Here is a 23,834-nt window from a genome sequence, read left to right as displayed (position 1 = left end):
ACGGAGAGTGACAACACGCGCTGCGTCGTTGATGAAATCCGCGATCGGAGCGAGTCTGCTTCATTACAGTTCTCAGAACACATAATAATGAATAATAACCTTAAGCGTAAGCACTTAACCTCAGGACCTCTGGATGGTCATTAGCAATCAAACCGTGGCAACAAACACTAGCCGTAGGTGAGACGTGTCATACTTTGCCATGTGCTCGCGATAATGAAGCATACCATTTACTGGCATACGTAATTGGAAGACCTCCTGGCACGAGCCAACCACACATTTCAAAACTGTTTTGGAAACACATTTTGAAAATATATAAGATAAAAATATCTCTGAGCAGTTAGATTCAGCCTTCACTACTTCTTTGACATTGTGTTTGAATCTTCGACAGGAGTTCGGAGGTGTATGGACTATTGTTCCTTCAACATATTTTATGTTTTGTGTGTTAAACGCCTTCACAATTTTGCTCTGTCGAATAGTGTGTTCATACGTATTAATTATGAGGTTTTGTGGAACCTCCATTTTCTTTTCGTGTTCTAATACTTGTTTATTTTACAGCAACAAATTTTGTGTTTCCAAATAATGTGTTTGTACTTTCTTATAGCAAAGTCACATCGGGCTATCTGTTGAGTCCACCGAGGGGAATCGAACCCCTGATTTTAGCGTTGTAAATCCGTAAACTTTCCGCTGCATTTCAAAGGAACCGACGAATTTTGTTATGCCTGAACACTCTCTCCACGTGAGAATTATGAAATAAGTATACCCCATTTTCATTAGGATAGGTGCAAAAGTTCTACTGTAATAGTGCTTAACAGAAAAAATTATTTGCACTTACAAGTCCATCTTTCGTAAGATACAAAAGTTACACCATAGAAGTGCTTAAAATAATTTATATTTGCACTTACAGGTTTTCGTTATGTTAAGTACTAAAGTTGTACTGTAAAAGTGCTTAATGTAAGTTGTATTTGCACTTAGAACCCTACTTTACGATAGGTACAAAAGCTGTTTTTCCTAAAATATTATCTCAAGCAGTAAATATTTGGTAAATGCAGCTTTTCGTGTTGGATTTTGTGTTTCACAAATACAGAGACATACAACCGATAAAACGTTTCGCAGTCAAATTCCCATCACACTGATCGTGAATAAATAGAAACAAGGTTTCGATAAACCATCGTAGGATTATACTTAAGATGGTTATTTATCAACACAAATATTGGGAGTCAAGTTGCAAAGAATGTTTATTCTTTCTAAGTAAAATATTACAATGATCCACAATTGAGATAAGGTTTGGTTTTGGAATTTTCGCGTAAAGCTACACGAGGGCTATCCGCGCTAGCCGTCTCTAAATTAGCACTATAGGACTACAGGGAAGGCAGCTAGTCATCACCACCCACCACCAACTTTTGGTCTACTCTTTTACCGACGGATGGTGGGATTGACCGTCACATTATGACGCCCCCACGGTTGAAAGGGCAAGCATATTTGATGTGGTGGGGATTCGAACCTGCAACCCTCGAATTACGACTCAAGTCCCTTAATCATCTGGCCATGCCGGGGTCAAATGAGATAAGCAAAATAAAAGTAATTATAAAATGCAAGTTTTATTTATTTTCGACACTTGACCTAAATGTTTTTTTTTAATTTAACCTTACATAATCTGATTGTTGTTATCCACAGATCTTCACAATGGGCTATGTGTGCTGAGACCACTACATGTATTTAAACCCGGTTTTTAGCGTTATAAGCCTTCAAAATTACAGCTGAACCGTGAGCAAAAAGGGGGGAGGCTAGTTCATATTCTAATGTCTTCATTAACATTCGATTTAATTGTAATTAAGCACAAGGCTACTTAATTGGCTGTCGTTTTTGGGTCTCAAGTACACAGACTTACACATGAGCCACTGGAGGGCTGCCGTTGTAGGTAAACTGGATATCAAAATACTTTGTAAGCCTGCCTCTCGGTTATAAGTTATATAATATCATTACATGATGTTCTAAACTGGAAATAATCATAACCCTTGACTTACTTTTGATCGCTGGAGCTACTGCATTGAAAGTCATAACGAATGGTTGATATAAAATCACAAACGTGTGGCTTGAACAATATATTTTCTAGAAGCCTTGAAAACGTGCGACCACATCGAGTATCTAACACATTCAACTGTTCTTGTTGTCAAATACGTGTAATGGTATATAAAAAAAGGTGGCCGAATGCTCTACTAGTCTAAAAGAGAGTAGTAAATATGTAAAGAGGTCACCGCTAGGTGGTGCCAGTATGTGAGGGGGTTTGAAAATTCTAATTTATTCTAATAAAATCGAGATGAGGAAACGAACTATGACCTGCGGCGTTAGGGCCCAATGATTTAATTTAATCTGTGAAGTGTGCTTTTCAGGTAGTCAAAGCATGGGTTCAATTCCTGCTCGGTTCTCTCTATCTATCAACTTATTCAGAGAATCGACAAGTACTGAAATGATCTCGTGACATCTAATTAGATTGTTTTTGTGAATTTCGCGCAAAGCTACATGAGAGCTATCTGCGCTAGCCTTTCCTAATTTAGTAGTGTAAGACTAGTCATCACCACCCACCACCAACTCTTGGGCTACTCTTTTACCAACGAATAGTGGGATTGATCGTCACTTATAACGTTCCCACGGCTGAAAGGGCGAGCATGTTTAGTGCGATGGGGATTCGAACTCGCGACCCTCAGATTACAAGTCGAGCGCCTTAACCACCTGGCCATGCCGGGCTTAAATTAGGTATAAAACAGCGGCTAAAATAATGTCTTCGTATGAGGAACTTGTTCCACAACTCATGTTCTACCTTTAGTCAGAACTTAAAAATAGTTCGCATAAATTTTGAAACAATATTTGCTTGCACGTGCGAGAAAGAAACAAAATCATATGATAAATTAACCTGGCGAGTAGCTAAAACCTAGTAAAGAATTCGATGCACATATAGAAATGCAGGGAAAATATCCATGAGCACATACACCACCACCCACTCCCGCTTGATGGCTCAGCAGGAATTACGAGGATTTATAATGTTAAAAACCTGGTTTCTATATACGTGGTAGATACATCACAAACAACTTCAATAAACAATAAAAAGAGCACGAAGTTGCGGTCAGATAAGGTTCGAAAGGTCAAAGAGTTCAGCGATATTGTAACAAAATCGAAAACTGCTTGATACAGCACATTAAAGGATATTTCTAAAAAAAGAAACATCGCTTATGAAACACGAACTCTACAAATCATTCTTTAAAAACGTATGCATGTTCGTTTTTATCCGCCTGAGGGCAAAACCTTTTTAAAGTTTACTGAATGGCTTCAACGTGCACTTAACTACCCATGACAAAGCTCCCCATCTTTTCTTTTTTTATAGAAAAATAAAATTATCATTTGCTGTTTCGTCGAAAGCTTTCGTTGATCTTTTATTTGTTTATAAATTGAGCTATAGTTAACCAGAGGTATATCGTGTCGTCCTATTTCTCTTTCTCTTTTAGCATTCCCACCCCAGCGGCTCAGCAGTAAGTTTGGAGGTTTATAACGCTAAAAACCGAGCTTGGATACCCGTGATGGGCACAACAAGATAGCCCATTTTGTACCTTTGTGCTTTATAACAAACAAACAAAGTTTCTCGTCTGACGTCTTATTTAAGTAAATGTTGGCTTTACCGGTCTATCCGAACACAAAATGTTTAATTGACATGTTTGACAGTTTTGCTCTAAAGACATTTCCAGGAACTGATGAAGTTACCAGGAACGGGAATATTGGGCCAGTAAGAAGGAAGGACAACGTTGCTGATGGGGTATCTTGCATTATTTGTTTGTTTGTTTGAAGTTAAGCACAAAGCTACACAATAGGATATCTGTGCTCTGCTCACCTGCTGTACCATGGACGAGTGATATATTGACAGCAGTTTTCGTACAGGCCGATTCCTCGTAGCCTAGAGTTCGGTTAATGGTAACAAATGTTACCAATGGAGGTTTGCATGTGAAAACATCCGTGCGGTATGTGGTCTCATAATGAACGTTGTAGCATAGACTGAAACCAGTGCCGTACAATAAATGTTAAATAAAATTGAAGAAAGATAAGCGGCCTTAGTAACATTTTCAAACTTAAATTGTTAAGGTAAGTGCATATATGAAACTACATCGAACTAATCAGTTTGGAGGTGACAACAAAAATAGGTGTCACTAAAGGGTTTAAGGTCAGAATGATTTATCAAATTACGGAGAATAACACGTGAAGGAATTGTGGCTTCAACGCATCTTAAAAACACATAACTTTTGTGGAGTACGGTACTGCTATCTGTAAAGATATGGGTGCAGGTGAAAACGTTCGTTCAGGGAAATTTCCTATTTCTAACAGAGAACATGGGTTTCCAAAAGTTCTAATGTTGAAGATGTGCGTGTATTCAAACGACACCAAAATACTCAATGTTAATTGCATTCGGACACTAATAGTTCTAGTGCTTCCATGATAGATTCAGCACCTGTCTGTTTTCTTTTTTTTTTAATTTTGCGCAAAGCTATACGAAAGCTATCTGCGCTAGTCGTCCCTAATTTAGTCATGTAAAACTAGAGGGAAGACAAGTACTCATCACCACCCATCGTCAACTCTTGGGCTACTCTTTTACCAACGAATAGTGGGATTGACCGTCACATTATAACGTCTCAACGGCTGAAAGGGCGAGCATGTTTGCAGCGACGGGGATGCAAACCCGCGACCCTTAGATTACGAGTCGCACGCCTTAATACGCTTGGCCATGCCGGGCCCCCGTGCGGATGTATGGTATCTGCACAATATCTATGTGGATTAACCTTTAACTTTAGAACTAGTATAGGACAACTACGTTTGACCAGGTATGTATATAAATATAAACTCTTGGCCAATAACGTAATTTTCACATCGTGTCTTATGTCCTAATGTGATTTTGAAATATTATAGTCGTGTTGGTTTTTTTTTTTTTATGAAAGTAATGTTATTAAAGTATTTCATGGGAAATACCTCTTATTTGGACCTGTTTTTATGATGAAACCTGGTATAACCTGATGATTAGGGCCTTAGAATCGTGATCTGAGTATCGGGATGTAAGCCCTTCTTGTGAGAACAAACAAACTAGGCTCGGCATGGCCAAGGGGTAAAGACAATTAACTCCTAACCTCAGTGTCGCGGGTTCGAATACCAATCATATCAAACATGCTCAACTTTCAGTCGTAGGGGCGTTATAACGTTCGGTTAATCCCATTATTCGTTGGAGTTTCCCAAGAGTTAGCGGTGGGTGGTGATGACTAGCTGCCTTCCCTCTAGTCTTACACTGCTAAATTAGGGACGGCTAGCGCAGATATCCCTCCAGTAGCTTTGCGCAAAATTCAAAAATAAAACAAATATTCCTCTGGAAACTAGTTTTTTTAACATGGTAATATCAACTTATTCTGCACTGGAACGGCTCCATGTTGGAGAAGGAATGTTGACTCTATTTCTGAACTTAATACATGTATCTCACAGAAATATAGTAATTAGCAACATTTTAGTCAAACACACACAAAATATTACAAACGTATCAGTACTCGAGATATTTCTTTGAAATGCCAACATCAGCCTGGATAAGACTCGGAGAAATTTGAATGTAAAGTGATTTTCTTATGAAATAAAACTAAACAAGTTAAGTTCAACAATGTGAATGTTTAACAAACAATTAAACTTTAAAAGGACTGAATCATATTCTACCCAAAGATTCAATCAGATTTTATGTAAATATGCTTTGAATTATAGAACATAATATTATTGTAATATGCTGATGTCGAACTGACTTTGTTGCTATATCTAAAATCTGATATTTCTAACAGATATATTAAAGAAATACGGACAACTTTTACCACAGAATCTTTACGTTCGATTTAAACACCGAAAGCTGATAAAGTATTAGAAAACAATAAGCCTAAAAGTTATGAGAAACTCATATTTATCACAGACTTTTTTCTACATTCCTCCTAATTTATTCATTTCGGACTTTCAAACGACCACGAAGAATACGCTACTGTCCAATTAAGAATAAGGTGGGTGGAGTAAGTAATCTACACTTGACGTAAATTTTATCACAGGTTTTAGGCCTATTGGTCCATCCATTGAGAATTTTGGGAACTGTAATATATTGCCGTTTTGTTTTTGAGATTTATATTATAGAACAGTATTTCTCAGCATGAACTAAATGTTTTGATTTCATTGCTATTTGTATAAAGTGTTGTAATTGGTTCCAAAACATTCTCTGCCCACTCATGCCTACGATATTACTATACCTGAGGTAATTTAAAATACACGTCGACTTACACCATTTGCACGCTAGTTTAAACCTTGCACAACCGAAATCAGAGAATATACTGTAGTGGAAGTGAAAACATTTACTTTGACTTCCAGTTAACTGAATAATAACTAACCAGGTATGTACTTTATTACAGGAACTTCAAATTAATGTTGGTATCTATATAGAGACCAATATTTTGATAGTAAGAAATACTATTAATACTATTAACTACTCAAGATCTACACTATAACAAGCCTTCAAAGTTGTATTAGAGAAACAAAAATCGTTTCCAACTTTATCAATAGATAACTATGATTTTAAGTTTGCCACCGATGTTGGCAGTGTATTAAATTGGTACTGAAAACTCTTTAAAATTACTAAATGTTATCTATTAAACGAGAATAACACGGCAAGCGTCTAATTTCATAAATATTTAGAGTATAACATTATTATCACATCGTTAAAACAAAGGAATTTAGTAAACATCAAAGAACAAACAGACAAAATATCAAAAAACAATACAACGTAAGGCCGGGCCAGGCGTGGTTCAGCAGTTAGCGTAGAAGGTCTAGGAATACGAGAATTACTGGTTGTATATCCGTTACCGCAAAATTACGTTCTGCACATTAAAACCAGTAATGCGTTGTAAGAGTGATAGTCAACTCCCAGGATTCGGTAAGACAATACTAGCCCAGGAAGTTTGGGTTTTATTAACTAGCTGCCTTCCTCCTGTAACTTTCAAGTGTAGACATGCTATAGAGGGGAAAGAAGAATTTAAATTCGAATTTAATGTTCATATATTAGAGCTTGATTTTATAACTTGCATTTAAATATATTCTCCGAAAAATGGTAAAAAAAACATATAATTTTCAATGGTTGGGGTATCCCTCTATAATGATGTTTACACCATACTTTATTCGCAACTACGAGTGTAATAGTATTGAAAGAGAAAAGCACGGACTTTGAATTTTCATTAAGTCAAATTAATATCCACTTAATTGACACGTTCTTTTCAAAATCTCTATTCATAATTAAACTCGTAACTATGTAATAAGTAGCGATAGAACCCTCCAGTGAATTACTGTTGACGCTTCAACTGTTACAGTAACTGGTCTCTCGTCAGAAATTCCGCCAGGACACGCTCTGCTGTTTAATCTCAAAATAACTATTTTTGTTAATATTATTTTCAATTAACCCCATACCAGCCTTTTAATATACTAAAACTTCTACCAAAATTGCAATTTGGAAATATGATGCTCTTTCCAAAATAATCAGTTTCACAGTAATTTGTATATTTTATTTCTTTGGTACCTAGGGACTTAGAAATTATCGTAATTTGTATTGCTGCTTAAATCAGTCAAATTTTGTGAAGAATTTGCTCTTTTCTTTTCTAATTTTTAACATATTTCGCTACGATCTTTTATTTGTTTATTTGTAGTTAAGCACAAAGTCACTCAAAGAGCTATTTGTGCTCTGCTAAGTACCGGTATCGATACCCGAGTTCTAGCGGTGTAAGACCGGAGACACAGCTCTGTGTCATTAGGGGGCGCTCCGTTTTTATTTTATATTTTATTTTATTAATATGCGAAGTAAGGAAACTATTTTGTTTTTAAGAGTTGCCACTATAGACAATGAAAACAGTTATAACCAGTTTAGTTCGAACAGTTCTAAAACCGAACGATAAAGAATTTCAAAAACGAAAATGAAATAATAAAAAATACAATTAAAATGCGATACATAATTATTATGTTCACTATAATTTATTGCAAAAAATGGTAATTAGGATTTTATTTTTTTCTTACACGTTTTCTTCTGTTTGATATATAAGTCATTCTAGTAATTCGTGTCTACCGTTTCATTCTTGATTATAAGGAGTGTCAACATTTTCAATCCTGATCTCAATGTGTTAATTCTTTCTAGTGAAATTTTTTATTACTTCTTCTGTCACTACAATATATTTTACCGTCCAAGAAATGCGTGTGCTTCAAGTTCTAATTATATGTATTATTTTCCTTCTATTTTTTCAAATCGTCTGAGTTTAGAGTATTCGGTAAGCCCTAGTATTGAGTTACTTAAATTAAAAGTCTGTAGTTATGTTTTTCATTTTTTCTCTATATTTGATTTAACTATTTTTTTAGTAAATTCCTTTTTTATAAAATATCATTTTGACTGTAACTTCGTCAGTAAAAATGTTAAAGTATATTAAAATTACAAACCAATTACAAAGTGACTATATCATCGTTAAAGTGAACTGACCATCAGTCATATCAGTTATACGAGATTAACATCCGTGAATAGCTCAAACACAAATATTTAGACATCTCCTTTCTGCTGCAATTGTTTGTTTGTTGTTTTTTATTGAGCACAAAGCTACACCACGTGCTTTGCCCACCACGGGTATCGAAGCCCGGATTCTAGAAGTATAAGACCGCAAAAATACAACCTTTCCTATTGCATGGTAAAAATAGAGCAATATTCACAACACAACACGCTTACAGCAAAGGATAATACATACCTCTACTTCCAGCTTTCTATTTTCAATGTACTGTTACTGGTAGCTAGGCAACCAGTTGTGTAGCAACGGCAGCATTTAAAAAAACACAAAAAAAAACTGTTTGCTTATCCCAAGGGTTGTATCGGAAATATAATTTGTTTGATATGATTGTAAGTTATTGTGGTTATTATTTATATTGTTCACGAAACTCAAACAATTCCACGAAAGTCTCGTCATAACAAGTTATTTATCAGTAAAGAGATTTAAAAAAAGGAAAAAAATGTTTGAAACAATTGTTGGTTCGGCGAGTTAAAATGCTGCTCATCTGTTATATATGTTATGGAAAATTCCGTTTTGTGTGGTCCTCAATTTCAAAGAGAATTGGAGCTTGACAGTTTAGAGTGAGAAATTAGTGGAACAGTACGTGTTAAAACTTGAAGAAACACGGTACACCTAGCAGTTGTGTCTGACCCACTGCGCATGCGAATTGTGTTCGCGTGTTGCCATCTGTGTCTGAACGCGATGCTTACATTCATTCTAATCCTGCTACATTATTGGAAGAAACTTATTGGGGTCAATAACCTCAAATGCTTCTTCTGGCTTACGACTTTTTTATAGATAGAAAATATGTTAGCTGTTTCAAAAATATTTGATTTTTGTTTTGAAACTCAAAGGTAATTTTCTGTTAAGCCAACGAGAGACGAGCATTTATTATACTAATAGGGTTCAGTACCATTTTGTTGTTGAATTTCGCACAAATCTACACGAAGGATATAGCTGTCCATAATTTAGCAGTGTAAGATTAAGGGGAAGGCAGCTAGTCATTGCCAACGAACAGTGGGATTGACTGTCACGGCTGACAAGGTGACCATGTTTAGTGTGACGGAGATTCGAATTCGCAACCCTCAGATTACGAGTCAAGCGCCCTAACCACCTGGCCATGCCAAGATACGTCCTTAAATATGAACTTTATCACAATATATCATATATGAGATAAGATCTAGGCTGTCAGTAAGCGTTCATTTATTTTTTATATGAATTTAAAGATATGTCTGAAGTTAAGCTGTCAATGAGCTATTTGTGCTCTGCTCACCACGCGTATATCGGAACCCGATTTCGAGCGTCGTAAGTCCTCAGAAATATCACTGTACCTGTGGGGTGGCTGAATTTAAAGAATTATGTATATTTAGACTCAGTGAAATTGTCAAATTTGAATCATCTGTTTCGTAAATGTGTTGAAATTTATCTGAATTAAAATGTACACACCAATTTATACGGAACTGTAGAATTTCGTTATTTTGTGGTTTTGTTGAAAATGCCTTATAAAACTGTAGGTTTCGTTCAGTGATTTCACGAATTCCTTGAATGTTACAACTATTCTAAATAAATAGCTTGAACTTTATCCGACAGCCTACATGAAATTATTTAAATTTGCTTAAGTGTTGGCCGTTCACCGCTGGTACAGTGTAAGTCTACGGATTTACAATGCTAAAATCAGGCGTTCGCTTCCCCTCTGTGGACTCAGCAGATAGCCTGATCTGGCTTTGCTATGAGAAAACATATATATTTTTAACTATTGGCCCGTAGGTACGATAAAAGGGAAAGTTTAAATTCTACGTTTCGGTTAGACAGAAATAGCTAGCCCTAAATTTGAAGATAATTGATGTTGGTTTGTTTTGAATTTCGCGCAAAGCTACTCAAGGGCTATCTGCGCTAGCCGTCCCTAATTCAGCAGTGTAAAACTAGAGGGAAGGCAGCTAGTCGTCACCGCCAACTCTTGTTGGACTACTCTTTTACCAACGAATAGTGGAATTGACTACCACTTTTAACGTCCTCACAGCTGAAAGGGCGAGGATGTTTGGTGTGAGGGGGATTCGAACCCGCGACCCTCGGATTTCGAGTCGAGTACCTTAACTACCTAGCCACCTGTAAGATCTTTAAATTACACTGCACAACAAAGTTTTTGCTTCTTGAATACTGTTGAGTATTCCTTATAGATTTTGGCTGCTGATCACGAAAATCACATCCAGATTTGCCCATCACATATCGTTTCATCGAAATCTTGGTTTCACCAGGACATTGCTACAATGGAAAAACGATATCAGGGCAACTGGAATCCGTCAATGCTTGCTGACTACTGTTTGACAGTGCAACGTGATGCACCGGACATTGAATACAAACGAAAATCAGGATCAAAACACTTTTAATTATGTTGAATTTAATAGCGTATTAGAAACATAAACGCAATTAAATACGTTATTGCCAGTAAACAGTTAACTGTCTATTTATCAGAGTTCCTATGTGGTGAAGCAAAACCAAAACAATATTTGTGCATACCCACCAGGTACCTGTTACAATCACCAAAAACGTTTCAGGAAGCAAAACTTTTCAAAAAAAATGTTGTGCAGTGTTATCGGTTTAAAATTAGGGATAGCTATAAGTGAATAATTCTTTGTAGGTTTGCGTGAAAATACGAAACAAACAAAAAACATCTTGTGTTCAGAGTAAAAAGCATTTTATAAGTTTGAAGAAACTGTTAACGCAAATTATATAAATGTTCAGGTCTTACTTCTCCTACAAGATAAAAAACAGAAGTTTTATTATTAGTCCAAGGGTAAAAGTTTCATTAATTCAGTTTATCTTCTATTGTGTGAATGCAAAGAAGCTTTTGAAGAGTGCTTTAAACTAGCTTAAAGATTATTCTAAACCCTTTTGTTATTATTATTACTTAACTTTTAAACATCTTGCTTCAGACAAGATTTAGACGGTAGAAAATTTAATCTTCTGAGAAAGAACACTGGTAGAAAATCCCCCAAACAAGTGATTTTTACCCCGTTAGAAGCCCAATAATTACTTCAACCCAGGGTTTGTATCCAAAAAACCCCATTTCTGTCTTTTGTCCCACGAGTAAGTCATGAGCTCAAAATAATTGAAAAACCTCAACATCAATATCTGCTTCAAATCCGACAAGACAGTAAGAAACGTTTTGTTTCATTTGTCCCTGTTAAGCACAAAGTTATACAGTAAACTATCTAGGTTGTGCTTACCATGGGTATCGACTCAATCCAAATTTTTAGCATTGTAAGTTTTCGGTCTTACGTCTGAGCTCGCCCGGCATGGCCAGGTGGTTAGGGCGCTACACTCGCAATATGAGGATCGCGGGTTCGAATCCCCGTCGCGCCAAACATGCTCGTCCTTTCAGCCGTGGGAACGTTATAAGTGACGGTAAATCGCACTATTCGTTGGTAAACGAGTAGCCCAAGAGTTAGCGGTGGGCGTGTACCTTTGCGCGAAATTCAGAAAACAAATAAACAATACAGCTGAGCTCATTCAAAATGTTTCTCAAAATGAAATAAAATATTCCGAAAGTTAAAATAAAACTCATCAACGTTATTTTGTGAATAAAATCCTACATCGGAGAAAAACATGTCGAACTACTTAACAGTTCAAATTGTCACCACACTTTTTTATCAGGAAAAACTACAGACTCACTTCTACGTTTAACCAGAACCAGTTTACACGCATTAGACGCTAAAAAAAACCTATAAAACTATCACAGCAAAGTCTTCTACGTCAAAACGCATCGTCCAGAACTCTACACGAAACGAAATAAACTTGGCAGGGGTTTAGTTTAGAGAAAGAAAAATTTGATAAATTCCGTCAGGAACGTCGTAGTGTATCTTCGTCCCCACTCACGGAAAATTATTTACTTTTACGTGGGAGTTTAACTGTATTTTGATTTGACTTGTTTAATGTGATGAAGGGAGGTGGGGCATTTTGAAAATGACGGGTGAGAAAGGAGAGCGAGACAAAGGCGGCACAAAGGAAGTAGGCCAGGCCGGAGCCCGTAGTCTGAAAAGCAGAAGAAATGAAACATCAACTCAAACGGCACGATTCGGGGCAAGGATATTGCCTTGACTGGGATCTAAAGATCCAACGCCTGAAATTTGGATATGGGGGAAATCGGGAGCACTCTAGAGTGACCAGGCGTTTGATTTTAACGAAATATTGACCCTCTTCCTGACCATACAGCTTGAACTCCAGGCCACCTATGATGAGGTCCCAATACTAGCTTTCTCATATGTCTGCGCTCTCGTCACTCCGATTCCAACGTGACTTTTTGTTTTCAACTCCCACAGTTCACAGTTATAGCCGCGTTCCTACCGTCGCATCCGATTTGTTGAAACAGTGGTAAACAATTATAAGTGTTAACTGTCGCACTGCATTCACTTTCTTAACGTTCGTAAAGCCCATGACTCAGTTCGTCATGACGAGACGTAAACCAGATAACTCCACATTGCGAGGCTATATTCAAGATGCATTTAGGGCTTCTTAAATAACCATTATGTTAAAACAAAGGGTAATACTGTTAATTATTTCTTCCCGCTTCAAGGTTATTCATCAGGTTCTTTTATATATCATAGATGCAAACGTTTAAAACCTGCTACACGAAGTTAGATCACAAAAAAACAACAAATATTTTCCAGTTTGCAGGTGACATAACATTGTAGTGTTCATCAAGAAGTCCAGTAAAATTGGATATTTACCTTCAGAAAACTTAGTTCATATTAGCCAATGAAAAACTCGGTAGAGGGCTGAAACAAAATCTACAACAGCACAGTAAAATCTGTCGCAATAGTAAACTTCCATTACGTATGAAACCAGACTAGCATGGACTTAATATATTGTAGTTATCATAGTTAAAACCAAATCTCGCCTGCGTTAGAAATTAAAACCAAACTATCCATAAACAATGCACTTAAACGTTCAACCACAGAACACAGATACACATCCATGCTTAACACATCAGACCAAAACTACCTCAAATTAGAGATAATTCAAAACAAAATAGTGACCAAACTAGCCACTCAGACACACATCTGGGAAGTTCTTTGACAGGTTTTTCCCCTTATTTACGGGGAAAACAATGTTTAAAAGAACTATTCACAAAAATTAACCTCTCAGATAATACTCCTCCGAGGTGATAAATAATTCTTTTACCTTGTTACTTGTGTCAGCAGAAAACCCTGTATTTGTAATGGGAAATTGATAATTGCATTCTGGACAGAAACTGTTTGTTTGAGTGTGAAAATTCTTATCCCGAAACAGTATCTCCCCCTACAATCCTAAAGATACTGCCAAAATTTATTACTACCTGGAGTTATCATCGAGTATCCAAATTACAGGAAAAATCACACCACATCCAGAAACGTTCTCACCAGTGATTAAAACATGTATTAGACCAATTTCAGTTCCAAAGCGCTACCCTTCAACTCCATTCCTGGAAAGATTGATGTATTACTTTTATATTCTTCCTTTCACCTTTTATCTCCCACCCCTCCCAAATTCGACCACATCAAAACTTTCACTGGTTATCCTGCCTCCTGCAGGCTCGACATGACCAGGTGCCTAGGCTGCTCGACTCGTAATCTTAGGACCCCGGGTTCGAATCCCTATCACACCAGACCTGCTTGCTCTTTAATGTGGCGGTCAGTCCCACTATTCGTTGGTAAAAGAGTAGCTCAAGAGTTAGCGGTGAGTGGTGATGACTAGCTGCCTTTTCTATAGTCTTACACTGCTAAATTAAGAACGGCTGGCGCAGATAGCTCTCGTGTATTTTTGCGCGAAATTAAAAAAAACAACAAATCTTTAAATCGAACCTCCCTTTGGTGGATGAAAAAGAACTCTCCTTCCGAAATACTCCCGAGGGAAAATTTCTACTTTCACTTGTTTACCTAACAATTTCACCTGATGAATATCTGCGTCCAATAAACTAACAAGACGTATGCAGTCCATTAACAATACCTTTCACATATATTACTAAATTTACTGATTATCGTAGGTGCAATATGTTTATACGGTTCTTTGTTTGCATACAGGAGGATGGTACCTGAACAGCTTGATGGTTTGTCTAAATACTGCACTCTCGCTGGCTAATAAGGACATGACATCAGGATGACATACTTATTAGTTCGCCATAAATAGGCCAACCATTAGTTACCATAGAAACATGACTTGCCGGAAACAAGTAAGAATCCATTAGTCACATTAAACTTTTATCATAACTTTAACACTGGTTTTTAAGATATCTATACTCGTTTCTCTATGATGCTTCCAAGCGACATTTTCTATCAAATTAATAGAGAATGTCAAAATGTTGGCATATATTCTTGTTGTTGTTTTCTCTTCTGGTATGAAAATAGCTTATGTTTAAATGGTAACGTAAAACTGGTTCTGTGAGACACCGTCAGCTGTTCCATAACGAGAGAGATGGCAGTGTATCTTGTGTCAGGGTATATTGGTTTCCTTCAAAGTTGTTACATTGTAATAAAATACTTATGGATATCTCATGAATTACTAACACTTGTACAAAACTCCCGCGCTAATGAAAAACATTCTATAATTACTGTTATTGAAATAAACCAGATTGTAAAAGATACTTTTATTTAGTAACGACCAGAACATCATGAATGGCCAACAAAGGATAACATCCTCTAATGTTGAGAGCTACTGGCCTGAAATCCAAAAAGTATATTTAGATAAACGCATGGAGAAATGTAACTAGTGGGTAACATTTATTGAATTTATAGTAATGTTTTAACCCTTATTCTAATTAACTTTACAAACAGAAGTTACAAATACTACGAGCACACTTAAGTTCCTTTAGTAAGGTCAAATACTGAAGAAAGGATAAATATTTCTAGTAAGTTTAAAGGTTCTGAGTAAAGGTACATCCTCTTCAGTAAGACCAAATGGTTCGAGTAAGGGTTAAATACTGTGAGTAATGTTTAATTATCTTATCCTGATTAAATACTGTGAGATAGGTCATATTTTGCAAGTAAAGCTAAATGATGTAAGTAAGGCTAGATGTTTTGGTTATTGGTAAATTCCTTCTAGTGAGTCTCAGCATTGCGTTTGTTTTGTTTGTTTTTTTAATTTCGCACAAAGCTACTCGAGGACTATCTGTGCTAGCCGTCCCTAATTTAGCAGTGTAAGACTAGAGGGAAGGCAGCTAGTCATCACCACCACCGCCAACTCTTGGGCTACTCTTTTACCAACGAATAGTGAAATTGATCGTCACATTATAACGCCTTCACGGCTGAAAGGGCGAGCATGTTTGACGCGACCGGGATGCGAACCCGCTACCCTCAGATTAGGGGTCGCACGCCTTAACACGCTTGGCCATGCCGGGCCCTCTCAGCATTGCGAGACATATTAAATGCTCAGAGTAAAGCTAGATGTTCAGTTGAGAGCCAAGTGACTAATGAAAAGCTGGGTAGTCAAAAAAGGCAAAATGTTGCAGAACAGGTTAAACCTTACCAGTAGAGGTTAAGTGCTGCGGATACGTCGTTATTGCGAGGTATGCTTAATTCTCTGATAAGGCGGTTAAATACTGTTTAGCCCCCCGCTAGTACAGCGGTATGTATCCGGATTTACAACGCTAAAATCAGGGGTTCGTTTCCCCTCGGTGGGCTGAGCAGATAGCCCGATGTGGCTTTGCTATAAGAAAAACACACAAATACTGTTTAAATAAATAAAAAATAACGAATAACGTCTCGTATTAACCGTGTCATATCCTCCTCGATGTATTTCACAATGATAATGTATCAATGCATCGAGGTCGTATTTTCCCAGTTTTTTTTAAAGAGCGGCCATCTTTCTTTTTCATCTTAATCATCAGACCTTACAGACTTTACTGTCCTTAAAATAGTCTTGAAAGTTTGATTGTATTTTTCTGTCGACGTCTGTGTGACCAACTACTGACCATAGACATTTGTTGGACCAACTACTGATCATAAACATTCGAGGGTCAACTGCAGACCATCTACATTTATTGGACCAATTATTGATCAGAGACATGTAAGGGTCAACTACAGACCGTCAACATTGGTTGTACCAACAAATAACCGTAGTCATTTAAAGATTGACTACCGACTATCGACATTTGTTGGACCAACTACTGACCATATACATTTGAGGGTCAACTACTGGCCATCGGCATCTGAGGACAAACTTCTGACCATACTCCTTGATGAATAGGCTAAAACAGAATAAAATATTTTTCGGCACTTTGTGAAGTTCATAGCACCACTTCCAACCTGTTTTTTCGCATATAGTTGACCACACCTTCTACTTAGTAAGTGGCCTTAATAGAATGGCCAGTCTGTGAAAATATCACACAACTTGCTTATATACAAACACCTTATACAGTTAATATCTGGCTAGAAACTAAATGTTTTGCCATCAACAACACAAAATACATAAAAAATAAGGCATGACATGGCCTGGTGGTTATTGGGTTCAGCTTGCAACCTGCGAGTCACGGGCTCCAATGCTAGTTACCGAACATGCTCGCCCTTTCAGTCTTTGGTGCGTTATATTGTGACAGTCAATCTCATTATTCGTTGATGAAATAACAGCTCAAGTGTTGGCGGCGATGACTAGCTGCCTTTCCTCTAGTGTCACACTGTTAAATTAAGGATGACTAGAGTAGATAGTCCTCATGCATCTTTGCGCTAAATTCCAAACAAACCAAACTGAATTTAAAACTTGAGGCCCACTGAAGCTATATTCATAAAACTGTAAGCACACATATGGCCATAAAAGCTTAAAGTCTACGTTCTTAATTGTTCCGGCATCTAACACTAGACGCCAATATATTTTAAATTGTTTGTTTGTTTTTTTTTAATTTCGCGCAAAGCTACACGATGGCTGTCTGCGTTAGCCGTCCCTAATTTAGCAGTGTATGACTAGTGGGAAGACAGCTAGTCATCACCACCCACCACCATCTTTTAGGCTACTCTTTTACCAAAGAATAGTGGGATTGACCGTCATATAATAACGCTCCCACGGCTGATAGGGTGAGTATGTTTGGTGTGACGAGGATTCGAACCCACGACCCTCCGATTACGAGTCGAGTGCCTTAACCACCTGGCCATGTCGGGCCTTTTAAACTTGTAAAATTCAAGTTGAGGACCTAAAAAACTACATATAATAATTTAATTAGTATACATTTCATTCAAGTTTTTATTTCTTAAATAGTCAGTTTAACCAAACTTATTTTGTGCGAAGCTTAAGCACATCTTGAAACAATGACGATTAACAACGAGTGTGACAATTATGCTTGGACTATAAATATTTACCTTTGTTTGGTACCTAGCACAAAACCACACAATGGAGTCTTTTCTGTGCCCGTAGCAGGTATCGATTGGTTTGTTTTGAACTTCGCGCAAAGCTACTCGAGAGCTATCTGCGCTAGCCGTCCCTAATTTAGAAGTGTAAGACTAGAGTGAAGATTGTTTGTTTGTTTGTTCTTGAATTTCGCACAAAGCTTGTAGCACTCACGGGGTTATTGCTGAACCACCAGCAGGCTTGTTGGAAATGTCGATAAATAATCTGCAAAAAATTGAAAGCAGGAAAAATTCATTAAAGTGAAAAGTATAATACAGAACTATGAGGATTATAGTTGACAGAGGTAGAGAGAAGCTCTCAGATACTTGCCCAAAGAAAGTTTCAATTTTTTTATTTGTATGGTTCCTACAATTTTCATTTCTGTTTCACTTCTAAAATTTTGATGTTGTTTGCAGATATGAAGTATTTCGTTTATTCTAAATCTTCAAAAATATAGGACGGCCCCTTATTTGATTCTGGTGTCAGCTATCTCTCAGCGTCGCCTAAAACTTTCGTTCACATGTGTGACACGAGATTTCGTGACGATTTAAGAAAGTCGAAAGGTTGTTCTTTGCTTTATTTTGTTTAAAAGTATTAATACCCATACCAACCGTCCTAAGATACATTAGGTTTCGTTTAACACACTCTCTGATGGTCTTTTCTTCACTGTGTAATTTCTTCCAACGACAATACTTTTACAAGTGAAGTCATGGTAGAAATACTTGAGTTATTTGCGCATCTTCTTGGAACTGACGGTTTCAAGTATTAGGTATACCTTTGGTATGAGCAGAAATTTACTTTCAATAGTGTTTATCTCGTTTTGTTCACTACGGTTTCATATTTCGCTTAAACCTCTATTTTGAAAGTTGGTGATTCAGCTGTTCTTTATTTTCTTACGTATTATTTTTCAGGATTAGTATCCCATTTAGATATTCCAACCTTATTTGTATGTCGTAGTTGGATGACTGCGAGTTTGTGGCTACGTCAAAGTTTATTTATTTTCTTTTGTCCTTGATAAATATACTTTATTTCACTTGTTTCAGTATACCGAGCTGTAATCTGAGGGTCGCGGGTTCGCATCCCCGTCGCGCCAAACATGCTCGCCCTTTCAGCTGTGGGGGCGTTATAATGTGACGGTCAATCCCACTATTCGTTGGTAAAAGAGTAGCCCAAGAGTTGGCGGTGGGTGGTGATGAATAGCTGCCTTCCCTCTAGTCTTACACTGCTAAATTAGGGACGGCTAGCACAGATAGCCCTCGAGCAGCTTTGCGCGAAATTTAAAAAAAACCAAAAACAAAACAAAAACCGAGCTGTATGATGGGTAACAGTTGTTAGCCGAGACGGTTATTTAACCTGCGATGGACTGATGTCCCATATAAGAGTTCGAAACCACTGAACTTATGTGCCGACAAAAGTTTAGTGTTTAACTTGCGCGTCAAAACTAATTCTATGCATGCAGTGCAAGCATCAATGAGGGTAGTGTTGGATGTATTGAAGATTTTGAATTATTGGTGGGCTTTCATGTATGGCTATTCTTTTCGATTTCCAACCTTTCACGTTTTTGGTAAAACTTGCGTGAGTTTTATACCTTCTTTTAAAAACACAGTAATTAATGACGCCACAAAAATGCTTTTGCAGTGAAAATTATGGACAAGGCACTTTATTATGTGACCTTTTTGGAAATAAGTGGTTTGTTTGTTTTAAATTTTGCCCAAAGCTACAAGAGGGCTATCTACGCTAGGCGTCCCTAATTTAACAGTGTAAGACTAGAGGGAAGCAACTCTTGGACTACTATTTCACCAATGAATAATGGGATTAACCTTCACATTATAACGATCACTCGGCTGAAAGGGCGAGCATGTTTGGTGTGACGGGGATTCGAACCAGCGACCCTCAGATTACGAGTCGAGTGCCTTAACCACCTGGTCATGCGGGGCCAGGAATTAAGTGGACTTGATGCTATGTATGACATATTCACTTCCTTTTAATTTTAACGCATCTTTGTTCGGCGAAGTTGATTATTTGAGTTCTTTGGCCTTCAATGTTTGAATTATTGTCAAAAAACGCAAACTGAAGTGGTACTGACATGTCTTGCGGTCATATGGCTTGGTAAAGACCATCTTTCAAGGGAAAAGAAGAAAAGGCAGACAGAAGAAGAGGTGGCAAGACAACAAGAAGTAGACAGTCCTGGAACTCGTCGTCTTCCAAAGGACAGTGAAAAACCTGGGTAGATGGAGAGAGCTTGTTTGCAAAGTCGTTAGTGGTGCCCCAACGACACTGCGGGTAAAGAAATAAAATGAAGTGAATTGAAGTGATAAATCAGAAATCACCTGAAGATGACTCGATCCTACGGGCTGAAGATGACTCGTAATTTGAATTATTTAAAAAAATCATTTATATTGTAAAGATGTTTGCCATATTAAATCACGCAGTCAATGAAATATTCTTCTTTGAATAAGTAAAGTGTTTGTTCAAGAGACATTTTAAGTTCTGTTTAAAATTTATCATCGATTCGTAATATTGAACTTTATCCACGTAAAGGTTAAGTTTTGAGCTTTGAATCAAAAGGACTGATATCATATTTCATTACAAATTATAAGTTATGTATTTATTTATTTGTATTTAAAACTGCTGACACATCGCTTTCTTAAAGATTTTGTTTGTGTTTTGATGTAACCAGTCTGGATTTAAAAATTCATATACAACTAACATTGTTGAATTATCATAATACTATAGTCATTTTATTAACAATTTGCAAAAAATAATCCGTGTTTTGATTACCTAGAAACATCTTACTGGACCTTGGAGTTATGTCAAACTTTATTGACTCAAGTTTAATTTATGTTGCATTGATTGAAGCTTCGAGCTACGTGAAACTATTGACTCAACATAAGCTGAAGTTAACTGTACTGAAGTTAGGGATTACGTCAAAGTTTATTAATTCGAGAGTACCGTATTACCCAATCATCACTCAGTTCTCACGACTTCCTACATATAACGAGGCCACCAGAGGTAAGTGACACCAGAGTACAACAACCCTTTTTAAATAATATTTTCTAAGTATAGATTAACACGACTTCTATAAGATTTCTGCAATTTCCCAAACAAACCTCTCTAATAGAAACTGTTTGATTTTGAATACAAACATTTCTATCTAATCAGAACTTCTGTTCTTTCCTTTTAACAAACACTCATCGCTCTACAATATACTATTCGATATTTATAAAAGTTTAAAGGTACGGATGTTTCTTACAATGGTTGAATTAGTACGTGAGTAAATAGTACTGTCTTGCTGCATACTAACATTTAGCATAAATATCTTAAGTCATCATCTAAGAACATACTATATAGTCTTACGAACTGAGTTCTAGCATGAAACTCATAATTTTAAAGTTCAGTTCAAACTACATTCTTCCCACTTCTAACAAGGATATAATTGACAACGGGTAGTCATCAGTTCGGTACAGAATACAGCCAACATAATAGGAAGCACACCAGTAACCAGAAACAGTACTTCGAATTTTCTGAACTGTCCCCCTCTGGACAGTAGTAACTCAACGTATTTACACTGCTACTACCATCAGGGGTTCAAATCCCCTTGGTGGACACACCAGATAGTCCGGTGTGGTTTTGCTATAAGAACAAACACACATATATTCACGAGTTGGATTACACTTGCTAGTTATGTCCTCTATAAATGTTTTGATATTTATACATACAGTATATAAAATATGCATGGAATATATTCATTCAAATAGCATACAATGTATCACAGGTAAGCAATAAAGTACGCTCCCTATATGTTTGCATACTAAAGAGTATGCTCCTAAACTGTTATGGTATGAACTCCTATTCCAAGCTGCCCAAGCGTGATTTAAACTGATTATACTTGTTATAAGACATCAGTATTAGGCCTATTATGTTTTCAAATACGACATTCTTTATCTAGTTCGTAAGGAGTTTTAAGAATTAAAATAATATGTAATAATGGTACACCCACCAAATCATGTTCGCCATATCTGTTGCCGACGGCACGTTTTGCTAAATCCAGAGCTTGTCATGCTGGCTAAGACACGACAAGAACACTATTGGTCAGAACATTGTTATGTGAGATATTTCCTTCAACAATAAATTATAATACAAATGTTGTTTTCCAGGCCAGCGAAGTATGATTATAATTAGTGATTATTTTCATAAGTTACTGACTCGGCCTGTTCTCTCCTATCACTTTCACATCGACCAGATCTGATAAAGGAATTTTTATTCTACACAATACTGAAAAAATGGGTTATATTTAGATTAACCCTAAAATTACCTTTCCCTCCTTAGTTTCTCAGATTGAACTTGACGCTGGGTTTTTCGGTTTTCGTAAAGTTAAGCCCACGAAGGCTATCTGCGCTGTCCTTCTCTAGTATGAAGAAACAAGGCTAGAACGAAGACAGCTGGTCTTCACCAACAATAGTTAACTTATTTTTGCTATTATTTTTATATCAAAAGTGTGATTCAATTGTCACTCTTGTAACGCACTCGAAATTAGATTTTTGTTGTGTTTTTTTATTAAGGAGAAGCGAACCACGGAACTTCAACCCCAGAATCTAGTGCGCTTACATTGTTTTCGGTTTCTGATTAAATTTATGTCTTTACGGATAACTAACACATGAGAATAAGACTCAGAAAGCCAGATACCCCGAAGCCTCAAATAAAAAAACTCCGAATGAGATGGATAGATAATAAACATCACATAATTATAACTAAAGGCAGTTAATTATAAATAAACCTTTTCACTATATTCTACTTACATCCATTATTCTGATTCAACAGAAATACTAATATCCACTAAAACAGCGTCAAGGTGTTTCTTTGTCGCAACATTGAGGTATAAAGATTAAAATATAACAATAACATGTAATTAAAAACTCTAGGATATAACCAAATTATTAGACAACAAGGTGTGACATATAATCAATCTATTAGACAACAGAGTCAAGGATATAACAAAATTATTAGCCAAGAAAGTCTGACATATAACCAATTTGTTAGACAACAGAGTCTGAGATATAACCAATTTGTTAGACAACTCTTAGGATATACCCAAATTATTCGACAACAGAATATAGGATATAACCAAATTATTAGACAACAAAGTCTGCGATATAAGGAATTTATAAGAGAACAAAGTCTAGGATATAACCAAATCATCAGACAACAGGGTCTAGGATATAACCAAATTATTAGACAACAGAATATAGGATATAACCAAATTGGTAGACAACATAGGCTGAGATATAACCAATTTATAAGAGAACAAAGTCTAGGATATAACCAAATTATTAGACAACAGTAGGATATAACAAAATTATTAAACAACAAAGTCTATGATATAACCAAATAATTAGGCAACAGAGGCTAGGATATAATCAAATTATTAGGCAACAAAGTGTAGGATACAACCAAATTATTAGAAAACAGAGTCAAGGATATAACTAAATTATTAGACAACAATCTAGGATATAAACAAATTATTAGTCATCAGAATCTAGGATATAACCAAATACTTAGACAACACTTTAGGATATAACCAACTTATTAGACAACAGAATTTACAATATAACCAAATTATTAGACAACAAAGTCTGAGATATAACCAATTTGTTAGACAACAGTGTCTGACATATAACCAATTTGTTAGACAACAGAGTCTAGAATATAACCAAATTATTACACAACAGAGTCAAGGATATAACCATTTTACAGGACAGCAATGTGTAGAATATAAGAAAATTATCAGACAACTAAGTCTATGGTATAACCAAAAAATTAGAAAACAGAGAAAAGGATATAACCAAATTATTAGACAACAGAGTT

At 36.5% G+C, this 23,834-nt stretch overlaps 1 protein-coding gene across 7 annotated transcripts in view; it reads right to left on the bottom strand.

Annotated features, from left to right (window-relative positions):
• The window catches only part of LOC143236023 (solute carrier organic anion transporter family member 74D-like), a 94,265-nt gene that overhangs the window by 43,710 nt on the left and 26,721 nt on the right, over positions 1-23,834 (bottom strand). Inside the window, exon 1 of one of the 7 annotated variants that reach the window (XM_076474242.1) lies at positions 17,942-18,029. The exons of 5 other annotated variants lie outside the window; for them this stretch is intronic. The gene's annotated coding sequence lies outside the window, so the exon portion shown is untranslated. Of the gene's footprint in view, positions 1-2,024; positions 2,181-17,941; positions 18,030-23,834 lie in introns of those variants that run through there. One more of the 7 variants, XM_076474237.1, reaches the window with a different exon arrangement.

Source organism: Tachypleus tridentatus, chromosome 13 (genome assembly GCF_004210375.1).
Source record: "Tachypleus tridentatus isolate NWPU-2018 chromosome 13, ASM421037v1, whole genome shotgun sequence".
NCBI classification, from domain to species: Eukaryota; Metazoa; Arthropoda; class Merostomata; order Xiphosura; family Limulidae; genus Tachypleus; species Tachypleus tridentatus.
Note: the sequence above shows the minus strand (reverse complement) of the source record. Positions and strands in the feature narration are given on the sequence as shown.